Below are 14011 nucleotides of genomic sequence, written 5' to 3' on the forward strand. Positions count from 1 at the left end.
AGCGTCTATCAAGGCGAAAGCAATGAAAGTACGCTGCACGCATACCTTTGAGTATGAAGTTGAATGGCCGGAGCCACAAAAAAAAAGGAAATAAGATTTTTGAAGTCATTTTTGAAAAGACACATCATACAAGCTCATTACGTTGGGGGAAAAGCTTGCGAAGGATGCTCTATTTTTAGGCAGTACTCTCTTTGGGAACTTTTCGAGGTTAGCACATTTCTTTTTATTCATTTGCGAATATTCGTGGCCATATTTCTTCGTTTATTTCAGGTCAAAGCCTCGCTTTTCATTCTCTCGTGATATTGTTTTATTTTATATCTTCGTGTAACACTTACGTTTCGTGGGCTTCTGTAGACGTACGAAAGTGTGCGGCACTTTGAGGACAACGGATGGGCCTAGTTGGTTTAGACCATCACGCTATGTTTGAGGACACAAGCACCTCTCTGAATGATTTGGCCAAATCAGAATTACCGTGCTGCCCCTAGCCCGGTACTCTCTCTCTCTCTGAACATTCCCGTGATGCTGGGCCAACATAAATGAAAAAAAGTTATATATATATATATATATATATATATATATATATATATATATATATATATATATATATATATATATTCGCAGGCAGGATTGACTATTTATCTCACCATGGCTCGCGAATGTTAATACCTCCATTTATATTGGCCCAAGTAATGGTACAAGTTCTCTTTCTTTTTATTGTTGTTCGGCTTCCGACCCTCCGCAACGTCCTAATTTTTGTTTTGTTAGAACCACCTAACTACAAAGTAATGATTTGGCAAGTTTCAAAGGTTGTGGTTGTAATGAATAACGCATAAGTGGGAAACACTGCAGCTAAAGTGACGAAAGAACAGAGAGCAACATGAAGTTGCGCTTCGTTGATTGGATCTGACAGTCAACGTTTTGTTAAGCTTAAAATAAATCCGTCCGGGCACCCTTTTTCGACTCCCCAAACGAGTCTGCCAAATTCTTCAGCAGAGTAGGTTTTGTAGAGAACAAGGAGTGACATTCCAAATTGCCTCGTTCTTCTTTCTCCAACGAATATGCACGTACGAGCTCTTTAGCATCGTTGAATATCGAAAGTGATGCACGCAATCCCTCAAGACGTTATAACGTCAGGATTCAGGAGCCTTAACTTCTCTTATAAGATATACTAAGGGCCAGCCCTTGTAGGGGCGCGCGCGTGCCCAACTGCAGGCATAAATAAAGTTGTCTCCAATCCAATCCAATTCGTTCAGTCGCACCTTTGCTGCGGCCTCGATGACGCCGTCTCACCGTCTCAGCGGAAGTGACGTTTCATTTGAGTAAAGAGGTATAATACGATAACTCAATTTACTTCGAGTGCCGCAGCATTTGCGTGAACCGCCACCGGCAACGCTTCTTCGTATCCGCTTATGAACGCATAGCACGCGGAGTAGAACAAATGAATGTCTTCTTTAGAGAACTGTAGAAGAGTTCTAAAGAAAATGGCAAGGTTCAAAAAAGTAGCAGCTTCACCCGGAAAACAGTGCATCGATTCCGATAACAAATTAGTAGACAGCTATACGAAGTAAGGATAGTAGTTTTATCGGCCATATTAACTTGGAAACATTCGCTTACTAACTGAACAAGCATGGCGTCAGCGCGCACAAGCAAACATGAACACATCACACTCGATGAGCACGAAGACTCGCTCATCGCTGGTGTCAGCAAGCGCAGCAGCAGCAGCGACCGGTCTATCCCTTCAACGCGAGAGCGGCGAGAACACAGCGCGCACGAAGGTATGAGCCGTCTGCAGATCCCTTTCAAGATACGGTGCGCGACCACGAGCGCCCGTGCAAAGTACGCACTTGTTGGTAGAGTCGAAGCCGCCCACTCCCTCCCATGCTGCCTCCCCGCTTCCCTCTATATTTGGTGCGCGAGATCGTGTCGCTATCGCCAGTTCCCCTTGTGCCCGGTCGCGATGTGACCAGTTGCTGCCGGAGCACGACGCCTCCCCACTCCCTTCCATCACCCCACTGCCTTTCGCGCTACGGAAAACGGCGCGCTTGCTCTCCGCTTTCTGCCTTCGAGCGCGCCAGACTGAGCCGCGATCGTCGGCACACTCGCGTGCTTTCGCTCGCACATGCAACACAAGACGCGCGGCGACGATGTTATCGGCCTTGAACTTTATACGGAACATCACGGCAACGGCGACGGCAACAATGCGCCTGGAGTGCCCATGTAATTGCAATCGCAGTAAAATGGGCATCACCTATAGCGGAATCGCAAGCGATCCTCCACAACAAAGTTCCCCAAAAGGAGTAAACTTAAGGACACGATCCTTGCGAAGCAGATTCTGCCTTGCAGGCTACTTGTGTGCCGCCACTGGTTTGTTCAGATTCCGGATGTTTGAAAGCATCGTCTGCGACCTGATCTGTGTGGTCTCGGCACATAACACGCGTCTGATGTACCCTGGGATCGTCCTTCCATTTGGGAGACCGGCCTCCGAGAGGGCTAGAATTGGTATAGGTATGTCTCGAAGGAAAAGGCTGAGTTCAGAAAGACGCTGTAGAATACCGGCGCAGTGCCATTGCATTATTAAGGGCACTTTTGGACGACGGAATGGACCAAGTGGGCGAGACATTGCCATTATGCTATTGAGTGTATGTGGAAGTAGAGCAGAGTATTACTGACTCAAGAGCCAGCACTGCTTCCAGCATATCCTTCGTCGAACTAGCAGGCATCTTCGCAACGTGGGAACGTAGTGCCGTGAACAAAGCGCGTATCACATGTCCGGCGGCTAAGAGCAAGAACTCGCTCACATTTCCATGCGGCGCTGAACACCTTCCGATTTTTAGGATTGGAATGGCCTAAACGAAGTCGCCTTGACCCGCCATGGTCTTTTCCGGACGTTACCTGCAGCCTCAATGTACCCCACCTACCGACGAAACGCACCATTTCAACTGCCGAAGCCAAGTTCATTGTGCTGGACCACTTGAGCACTGTGTTTCAAAGCCATCTACAAGTGTACACAGACGGTTCGGTGTGCGCACAAACAGATAGCTGTGCAGCGGCATTCTGCATACCATCCCTTGATGTGTCATGGTCTGGCCGACTGGATCGCGTAGTTTCCTCTACAACAGTCGAAAGTGCCGCAATCACCGCGGCTTTGCGGAAACTACGGGCCTTTTCTGCACGAGATGTCGTGCAGAAAAGTCAAGTTCCAAGTCAGCATTGCAGAGATTACATCGGGGCCTACCTCTAGAGAAATTTACAAGGCAGTCTCTGGCACTGATCGACGACCTAACGAGCAAAGGATTTAACATAAGGTTTCAGTGGATTCCATCACACGTAGGAATTGATGGGAACGAGGAAGCTGACGCTCTGGCACGCCTAGCGCTGACATCTGTCCCAAAAGTGAAAGCTCCAAAAGCTTTTCGAAACCCTAAGGGTGCAATCCGCCTTCACTTTAGAGAGATGTTCAGGAATCCACACGAATCCTGTGTGACTCATGGATTTACACGTGAACAAGCGACGCTTTTATACCGCATCAGGACCGACTCCGCGTACACCCCAGCTTGGTTATTCAAGACTGGGCTTCGCGCTTCCCCACTCTGTGTTTTCTGTGGTGACATTGGCGACATCGAACATTTCATTTGGCTGTGCCCTCAGTTTGACACGGAACGAAAAGTAATGGTTGACAACCTACAAAAAAGCGGTCTCACGCACAGGACCTTTGAAGATGTTGTTTTCCCCGGAGGGCCCACGGCATTGAGGAAGAGAGCGCAACGACTTCTGATAGCCTTCCTGCGAGACTCGGGCCTCATCGACACCTGGTGACACACCACTGATCTGAAATCGAAGGAGGATCAGGCGGAACAATTGCCGGCTATTTATGCCAGGCTAACCCCGCCTGCTTCAACATCACCACCACCACCACCACCACCATAACACGCGTACGGTTTTAAGGCCACAAACTGTACTAGACGCGTCACAGGGTGCATTCTTCTGTCACCTGACTTCTACGTGCACTTACTAGTACACCAAGTAAAAGACGGCAATTTATTCATTCTTTCATAGCTTGCGTGCTTCTTGCAGCCAACTTTTCATCACGGTTACGCCAGTGTGATAATTCTTTTTTTTTTCTCAAGTCGCGCTTCTTTACTTTTCCTGTTGCAAGAACACAAACTTTTTTTTTTCAACTTGCAATAGTCGCTCCTCGGTAAGAAGTTCAATGGATGCGACACTACCTCAGCGCAAAGCTGAAGTACATACTGTCACTGCGTCGTTGCCCATCTTCTTTTCAAATACTGACGCGTAGCAATCCGTAACAGCGGAACAAGAAAGTTTGAACAGCCAAGGAAGACTTTATCAAGCATGGGGAAGCCGTTTGTTTCTGACGGCAAATCAGGCTACACGTCGTGCTTCCTTCGGCGTGTGTGGCCGGGGAGCGCTGTTAGGCGCCAGCTGCGTCGGGGAATCGTTTCATCCCGGCTCTTCCCTATAGGAGCCTTTGCGGAGCGTTTGGCAACATCGGCGCACCTGCATTAGCGCCCGGCGGCGCGTCACGCAAAGGTGTCGCCGCGGCCAGCGAAGCAATTTCTAATCGCCGGCGCGGACGCCGAGCTCAAATAGGAAGGCGACGTCGACGGCTGCCCGAGCTGCGACGTCAAAGTCGCCGCCGACTTGACTTTCCGCAGTCAGCGCTTCAAGGATTTCGATCGCGGACCGGCGCGGCTTTATTAACGGTCCACAACGCCCGTGACGCGTAATTAGCCCCGCTTGGTAACCGTACCGCGCGTTCGCTATGGTCTTCTTTTTCCCTGTGCATTTACTTTTATGGCCTTCGCTTCACCCGCCTCCGTTCAGTAATTAACGCGTCGTTGGCGCACCCTTTTGTCTGACGAGCCTTTGTAATCAGCGCTGCACGACGCGGCGCTGACTAGCGCAGATGGGCGTCTCGCGTTGTGATATCGCGCTGTGGTTCTGCCTTCTTTCGTGTGAGTTTAAGAGATTGAAACTATCTTAGGCTTTACACTGAGTACGAAAGATCAGGAAATTGGAAAACGCAAATATTGTGCGCCTCCTTAAAAAAAACAGAAATCATTTAGCGAAGCTATATATATCTATACCTGTATCTATATTTCTGCGGTTAGGAAAGGTAACCGAAGTTTATTGCGCATACCCGTACGTACTCCTTTTTTTATAATGAAATACAAATGAAAGTTACAAATACATCTAACTTGCGTCTTTGAGTCAGTCACTGAGCTCTTCTGCGTCCTTGGATTGTCTCATGGGCACTCATAAACTAAGAACGTCTCGTATTTTACACAAGGCGCCTGATTAGGACGTAGTAGGATGTAATAGGTGCACTCTTCTTGTGTAGTTTCGCGTTTTGCTCTATAAGACAGAACTAATTGTTTTTGTTTTTCGTTCCTAAGGTATACATAAATCATTTGCGGCTATAACGCAAAAACACATGCTCGATGCTCGAGGGTTACAAGAACTCTAGCTTCGTGTTTTAAATACTAAAATAAACTAAACGCCCCAAAGCCAATTATAGCGGGGAGGACTTACCACAATATCGCCACGCGAGGACCCTGTGAAGAGTCCTAAGGGCTCTGCGTCTGAGCCTACGGCGGTTTCTCGTCACCTGCTGTCAATGTGTCCAAGGGTCAAAAAAGCCACACGACAGGAAGTGCTTAGAGGTGCTGGCACGATGAAAGACCGGCCTGGCGACTGCTATAGCGGGTTATTATAAACAGATACTTCCAAGGAGTAATTCCGCAGTTTCTTTAGGGTAACGCCCGCGCGCATTCATTTATTTACCTAAAATATGTCACATGGGAAACCGTGCGTACAAAAATAGAAGGAATGTCTCTACACAAGAGAAAGAGAGAGAGAAACTTTATTGCGTAAAAATAAACACAATTTTTTTTTCAACATTTTTCTCGTTTTGATATGTGAAATTGCCTATATTTAGTTATGTTTAGTGTCCGATTGTTGTTTGACACAGCGTTTTGATCCACATATAATTTCAAATGTGCGATTATATTGTTGTAGTTACTGTGCTACGGGAAGCATTGTGATTTTTGTAACGTGGCTATGGGATGCATTATTTTCATGCACTGTTTATATATACATTTTTTTATTATCTTTGTTGCATTGTTATTACCTTGTCAACTGTATTACCCCTCCTGCATGGGCCAGTATGTTGGCCTGCCGTATGAATAAATAAATAAATTAACACCACTCCACTCCCCGCCGCGAGGCCTCGGTCGTCGGTGGAGCACTCCGCCCAGGACCCCACGAGCCTTACGCCGCCGCGCGTCGACACGCGACGCAGCCCCCGCGCCTGACGCCGTACGCGCCCAGACGCGCTGCGACGCGTGCGGCCGCGCTGAAACGCGTGCGTGTGGTTGGGTCGCCCAGCGCGCTCTCCTGTTCCAGTCGAGCTGGCCCTAGAAGTCGACGCGAGACAGCAAATCTTTCCGCTCTCGTGCGCTCGGGTGCGAGGTGCGCTGTATTGAGTTCGTTGTTGTTAGCTTCCTTGTTACGACCTTACTGGTACAATGAACGACTTGTAAGAGTGACGTCGAACATTATATAGCTAAACCGCTGAATTCTGGAAGCCCGCTATTCCTATACGTAAGAGGCATCAGCCCACCCTTCGTCCTCGAGACTAGGCTACTTTGTTGTCACGATTCCCCTGTTTCCTTCGCATTGTGTTATCCTCATAACGGCATCGGTGACACTGAATATTCTGCCTTCGCAAAGCTTTGGGACCGCATTTGGCGCCCTTTCAGGCAGACGCGAGGGACAGGAACTAGCATATGGAAGAATAAGGTTACTCAAAAAAGGAGCTCGATGCTTTCTCATTTGTTAAAATAATAATAATAATAATAATAATAATAATAATAATAATAATAATAATAGTTTCGAGGACGCTTAAGCTTCGCGTTTAAGAGTGGAACACGATAGCATTCAAAGACTGCACTTCATGCTTCCCGGCAACTGCAGCTTACGTAACCGTAACGTTTAGCGGGAAACGGGGACGGCGAACGCTGTGCACGAAGGCAAGCTTTCTGGTAGAAACGCGGCCTCTTGCGTGTGTCGATCTGCTGTTATTATTGCTTCGCACTTTTAATATTTCAGTCTGAGAAGAGCTAACACAAAATACATGCGCTGTCGGTGTTTTTTTTATTACATTTGTTTGTGGGCTGCCGTTCTGAAAATTCCAAGGAATAGGTTTGTAAAGAATGAAAGACAAGGTATGAGCAACTTTGGTGGTAGAAGAGTGGCTGGGCATGCATGGTTCCAAATTTGATTCGAAGTTCTTTTTGCCGTAGCGTGGTCTGATACCGAATTTTCTGCGACACGGGGCCCTTAACGATATCGCGTTTAAATGACCATATTTTCTCTGGTCCATAAATGGCTACATCGACTGCTTCATTGTACGATTGCGACGAAGCAAAACGTCCAGCCTCTCGGTTCTTCATATTCTCGTTTGACTCACAGATTTTACATCACACAATGCGAAAGTGCGAGTGAAAGCTTTTCAAACCCAATAAATAGACTAAAGTCAGTGAGATTCTCGGAGCACATTATTCGTATTGTAGAGTGGCTGACAAAGTAATCAAGATAGTTAATGGTGTGGAACCACGAGTGTCAAGAAGGAGCAGACAAGGTAAAGGGTGAAACCATGTGGCCGCCATGCTTCACGCCCATTGCTTTTCGCTTGGACCAAAGAACGTTACTAGCCGATTTGGTGTTGACGTTGTCAGCGTTCCTTACAAACTGCAACGACTCTGCTCAGCTGTGTCAAAGACGAATGGCGAGAGAGAAAAGAATTTAAAAAAAAGCATGTTTCCACTTTGAAAGAAAATGCAAAGTTCGTTAGATGCAAAACAGGCCCGGTGCATATGTTGCCCTTAACTTGCGGCAGTGCTTACGTAGGCCAGATTGGTCGGTGTGTTAAAAACGTTGTGTTAATAAAAGAGTACCTCCAAGCACTCGTTAAAGGTATTTATTCACAGTTAGCGCAACAACGGTAAACACTGTCATTGTGAACTTACTCTGTGCGACCCCTCAGTTATGTTTTTGTCGTAGAAATTAACTAATGCGCGAAACAACGTAGGCCTTCCGTGTCAGACTATGCGATGACACGTGCGTTAGTAAGTCATCTGTCACACACACTGACAAAAAATGTAGTTTCTTTTTAAAGGATGTCATGCGAAATTTTGCGATTTGTTGCTGTTTTTAACTTTTTTTTACATCGTTAATTCTGTACACACTCATGTTTGTTACATGGGGTACACATGCTCCATCATTTCTGAGTTGCGAGCCAGCGCCTATTTGTAACTCTACCTGTCTCTGTAACCTTTTGTGTGCTCTGCAGTTTAGCAATGAATAATTACCATGGTGGAATATGGCAGTGCATTTCCGAACAACGACGTAACGCAGAATGAACAAACATTTTTCTTTAACAGCGCTCGTGTGTGTTCATTCTGTGTTACGTCGTTGTTCCGAAGTGCGCGGCCACATTCCATCATGACTAACCAAATAAAGCCCACTAGTAGGTCTTAAGCACGGAATGCCAACTCGCTCAACTTTCAGTGATATTGCAATTCAAGTTTAATTTAAAAAAAAACTTATCTCTTTCTTTTTGTTAATTTCTTACTCCTTGATCTTCTCTTCGCACGATGACATTTTCGTGCGTATAGGTGCAGAAAATGTGCTCTAGGGACATAAGAGCTCGCCGTATTGTACGAGCTACTTAGCTATGCTTTCAGACTTCCGAAACCTGCGGAGAGAAACAGAATATCTGATATTCCGAAGAATCTGCGATACCATATCGATAGCAGAAACTCTCGTGCGTGAACGAGTAAATAAAAGTAGGCGAAATTGCCGACAACCTCTTTAATTCGCACCTAGCCAATTGGATGCTGAAATTTTCAACCTGTTGTGCAATCTGATATAGAGAAGGATAGTTGCTCTGTTATCTCTTCGCTATTGCTTATTGACAACGGAATGGCTTTTAGACAACGGAATTAAAATTAGATTATTTAGGTTTTGGTATTTTACGTGCCGAAACCACAATCTGATTATACAGCACGCCGCAGTGGGCGACTCCGTAATAATATTGATCATCTAAGGTTTTTTAACGTGCGCCTAAATCCAGGTACACGAGTCTTATTGTACTGAGTCCCTACTGAAATGCGGCCGGCGTGGTCGGGATGGAACCTGCGACCTCCAGGCCAGCAGTCCAACGTCATAGCCGCTAAGCTAGCGCAGCGGGTTCATGAGAAGTTAAGGAAAGCAACAGTAATGAAGCACAACGCAGTGGTAAATGACTAAGGGACAGTTCGCAGTGGACGGTCGTGGAGGAAGCACGCAATATAGATCTATACTCCCCGTAACTAGCTCCGTTCACCTCGAGCGCACGCCATGGTTCGTTTCAGACAATCTACTACGAAACCCGGCATGCCATCTCGGAAAGAGAGGCACAGCTCATCCCTGGTATGCGCTAGTAATTATGCTTCCTTGCGTGCTGCTGCCGAGCACGAGGTCACGGGTACGACTCCCAGCCGCGGCGACTGGATTTAAACGGGGGGTGAAACGGAATAACTCCCGTTCACCATGCACTGGGTACACGTTAAAGAAGCCCAGGTGGACAAAATTGTTTGGCAGTCCCCTACTACCACATCTATCATAACTGATGATGCAGTCTGAAAGGCGTTAAAAAAGCACACATTTATTTTTTATTATTCTGTGAAGCTACAATTGAGCTAACTTCGCGCCCGAGGGACAGGTGGCGGGCCCTTGGCCCGCCACCTGTCCTTGGCCCCTGAATGGTAGATGCGACCCGCGTATCTATCGTCGCACTGCACTGAATCGGTGGTGCACCTGTTATCGATGGCAACATTCCGCGCTGCCATGTGTGCAGTGGCGAAGGGTCAAGCGGCACGCTCTCCAGTCCACCATAACGGAGTCCGGGAACTCGCAACAGCAGGCAGACGCAAGAAACAGAGAAATAAAATAAAAACACGAACCGTGTCATCAGAGCCGAACGAGCCACGTAGGAGAAAATCGCCAAGTAAACAGAAATGTAGGACACAGAGAGCAAAGAAAGGGGCATGAGAGGACAAACGCGATAGGAGTGGTGTCAATGAGCCAAGCAAGCCAGCGAGGGGAATAACAGTGTGGTGCGCAAAACGGTGGCGCGCCGATTCAGCCTCGCTTCGATCTCCTCAGATTGCACTGGCATCGACCAGGCCTGCTCACTGGATGGCCACTTTTAGATTTTCCTTCACCGAAATTCGCAGGCGAAATACGCTTTCTTTTTACTTTTCACGACATCTAAGTCTCTCTTTTATGAAAGACAATTCAGGATGTGCCTGTTTTCAATATACAGTCAACAGAATTCATCCTTATTTCTCATTAAAATGAATATCAATTGTGTTAACTACATTATTTTGTCTAGGAAAAGCGCTTCTACGGTATTTAATCATTTTTAAGAGGTTTCGGTCCTCATAACAGCACCACATTTTGCGACAAGAGACAGCGCAACGCCTTGGAGCTCAAGTGTGCCCCACTCGTACGATGGCGTTCTTTGTCTCAAGCTCGACATGCTACTGGGACAAGAACAAAGAAATTGAACGCTGCGTGTGCTTTATCTTCTCATTACTTGGTTCCCACCAGATTTGAATCAAATAAAAAAAAACACTCGATGCCGTTCCTGACTGTGTTTCTCGGGCAGCGGCATTTAGGAAAGATACGCGCCAATGCTGATACGCCCGTTGTTTCTTTCTGTTCTTCTGCAGGTAAGCTCACTTTGCTCCCCTCTTCGAGTGTCTATCACTCACCTCGCCCTCACACCAATGACCTCCCGGTGAAGAAGCACCTGCGGGTTTCTTGCTTGCCGGTAAGACGCGCCGTGCATGCAAAAAAAAAAGAGAGGCAATTTCAACGCCGACATGTTGTGGCACAGCAGCATAATAAAAGAAGACTTTGGGTAAAAAAAAAAACAACCACTGTACCTGTGGTATATATATATCACTGAAGGCCGGTCCCGCTGTCGGAACGTCCGTCAAGTCCTGTTATTTGGCAGCTTTGATGCCATTGGTGGCACACGAGTCTTTTTTAGCCTCGCAGCTGCTCCTAAGTTCACATTACGTGACACTAACGACCAAAAAAAATATAAAGAATTTTCCACATCCATCCACCACAACCCTGAGAGGCACTGGCTAACACTCCGAGGGTTAAATCAAGTGCACATAAATACCTCGATGTGCGTGTGTAAATACTTCCTACGCGCCCAATCGGCCCGTAGTATGAGCGTGAAACGAATGAGCCCACGCCTCTACTTGCTGAAGAAAGATTCTTAGGATCGAACCTCCCTAAGCGAGCTTCCATTGGTCACTCCTACAGATCCGTACCGTCGCGCAAGTTAAGCAGTATCGCGTTCAATACGACTTTCAACACGGTTCTTTTCGTCCAAGCGGTTCTGAGACGGAACAGTGGCGTCGCCATACGAAATATCGGTGAAGTAAGCACCCTTCTAATTACTAATTACTAATTAATTCACATATGTTACCTATGTTACGCCGCCATGCAGTCTGGAAGTTCCTTGGACCACAAGTACCGCGTTGCATTTCACATTGAGCACGATAGTACATTAAAAGCAGCATATGTTCTAATCTGAAGCTCAACTTAGAGAACTACTATTATTGAAAAAAATAATGTGACAATCAAAACGAATCATGGGCCAGCTTCCAGATAACAGATTCAAAGCTTTCCGGCACACAGCATGACTGCTTTGTCGCTGTCGGAAAAGAATAATGAAATACATATATCAATAATGATAGCCTGAATTCAAAGAGAATAATGAGCTCAGACATTTCGAGAAATCCGCGCGACCCCGTCCATCAAAAACTCAGTAATGATTCGAGTGAAAAATCGAGGTCTCAAGTTTACCACCACATCTCCTGGCCATAAGTTCTCCTTCCATTCTAATCTAATTCAATGAACGTCATTCTCGCTTCCCGAGTACCTGGACAAAAAAAAAGAGAAGGAGAGTGTATTGCGTGACCCACCTCAGATAGAAAAACAAGCGCGGACGCTAATGCTGCCTTGGCACGCAACGAGAATTCACTGAAGCTGCACGCGGCGCCTGCCTGGTGCTGTTCTCACTCATAGAACATTATTTTTTTCCCCGCAAGTGATTCCAGCGTTGCGGTTCCGATTTACACTTACTTCCATTACGCCGATGTTGCCATCCTTCTTTCATACTTCCGCAGACGACGGCATTGGAGAAACATGGGCGGCAATCGACAGCGTTCCGCAAAACACATTTCGTTCATCCCCACTTTCACCTCCTCCGTCGCTCGGTCGGGCCACCATCCTTATATATATACGAGCCCGAGCAATGCCGTGCTCAGGACTCGTTCTCATACGAGGCGATGTTCTCCTCGTTGCGTGCCAACGCGCACTTGTCCTCAGCCTCCTCGGATCATCCTTTGGGATCAGGATCATTCGTTACGTGCGCCGTTATCCTGCTATCCCTGACGCCTTCCTTTCTTTCTTTCTTTTTCCTTTTTTGTCCTACCCTTTTTATCTTTTTTGGTGCCTCGAGTACGCTGGCAACGAGAAAACGAGGCGGTTAAACGTTCAACGACCTTTTAACAGCGAGCGACAAGGAAGGGCGCGGCTGAGCGCTCACTCCGGCGCTCAGAGATCGCGCTTTTCAAAAAAAGCTACACTGTAGTGGCCCGGCCAGGATAACGCGAGAATTATTCAAATGGTTAATGGTATGCCATTCCTAGGCGCGAAGCTCTCTGTTCACCGCCCGCCTCCTACTTCGACCCATGAGCCAAGGCTCTGAGAAGACCTTGTTACTGGCTGAGCGATGTTCCTTTTCTTATTTTTTTTCTTGGGGATATTTTCCTTCCTTTTGCTTGCAAAGGGACATATTGCCAATAGCGGCGCTTTTACTATGCAGTTTTTTTATCGATCTTGGCGACAGTGGAGAATAGACGCTGTAGAAGAAGTGATCGACAGCCATTTCGGGAAATAACTTCACGTCGCAAATTTACGAATGTAACGTTCCGGGCAGATAGGTTTTAGGCATACAAACGAAAGACAGGTGAGCGAGTGCGGCCAGGCCCAGGCCTGCAGCACATCGCAAACTGTCTGCACATAAAAGAAATTACAAGATGGATTTACTTAGAGGGTTCACCATACCTAAACCATGGCTCGAGATACTATGATTATACTATGGTAATATAAAATTTCATATCGTAGCGGATGCCCCTTGATTTATCTTTACCACCTAGAGATATTCAACGCACATCCAAGAGCTCGACCGACGCGCGTTTCGGCGCTCCGCTCCCGTAATGACGCGGTGTCAGCGACGTGGACTCAAACCCTCGTCCTCGCGCTTAGCAACACATCGCCTTGGTAACAAGGTCACCGCGGCTAGTGGATTACTAGACACCTCGCGTTTGTGCGTCGCTTCTGAAACTCTCACGCTGATGATCAAGCTTACGTTAGAGTGAAGCTTCAATCGCGGGATTTAGCTTCTCAAAACTGCACAGGTGGCTTTCAGGGACGCCGTAGTGGAGGTCTCCGAATTAATTTAGAGCTGATGATTTTTATGCGAAGCATATTACGAGAGCTCAACCCAGCTCCTCAGGCACGCCGGTGTCGCCTTCAATACCACGTGACACCGTGACGTCACGACAGAGGAGAAACGGGGCTTCAACTCGCGCCGTCGCTCGCGGCGGTATATAGCAGCTGCGCTTGCCTCGGCTAGACACTCACGAGGTGAGATGCCTCCTGGAGACAGAGCTGCTCGTTGGAATGAGAAGCGAAGGTTGCGGCGTGCTACAGAGACTGATTTTCTAGGTGGCTTTGGCTCAACTCTTGCAAGACGGGCTGGGTGGGAGTCGAACCAGGGTCTCCGGAGTGTGAGACGGAGACGCTACCACTGAGCCACGAGTACGATGCTTCAAAGCGGTACAAAAGCGCCTCTAGT

At 47.3% G+C, this 14011-nt stretch overlaps 1 pseudogene; it reads right to left on the reverse strand.

Annotated features, from left to right (window-relative positions):
• Nucleotides 1–4165: 4165 nt before the first annotated feature.
• LOC135897582 (U4 spliceosomal RNA) lies at nucleotides 4166–4240 on the reverse strand (annotated as a pseudogene).
• Between the last annotated feature and the right edge of the window lie 9771 nt (nucleotides 4241–14011).

The sequence above is a fragment of the Dermacentor albipictus genome, chromosome 4 (genome assembly GCF_038994185.2).
Source record: "Dermacentor albipictus isolate Rhodes 1998 colony chromosome 4, USDA_Dalb.pri_finalv2, whole genome shotgun sequence".
NCBI classification, from domain to species: Eukaryota; Metazoa; Arthropoda; class Arachnida; order Ixodida; family Ixodidae; genus Dermacentor; species Dermacentor albipictus.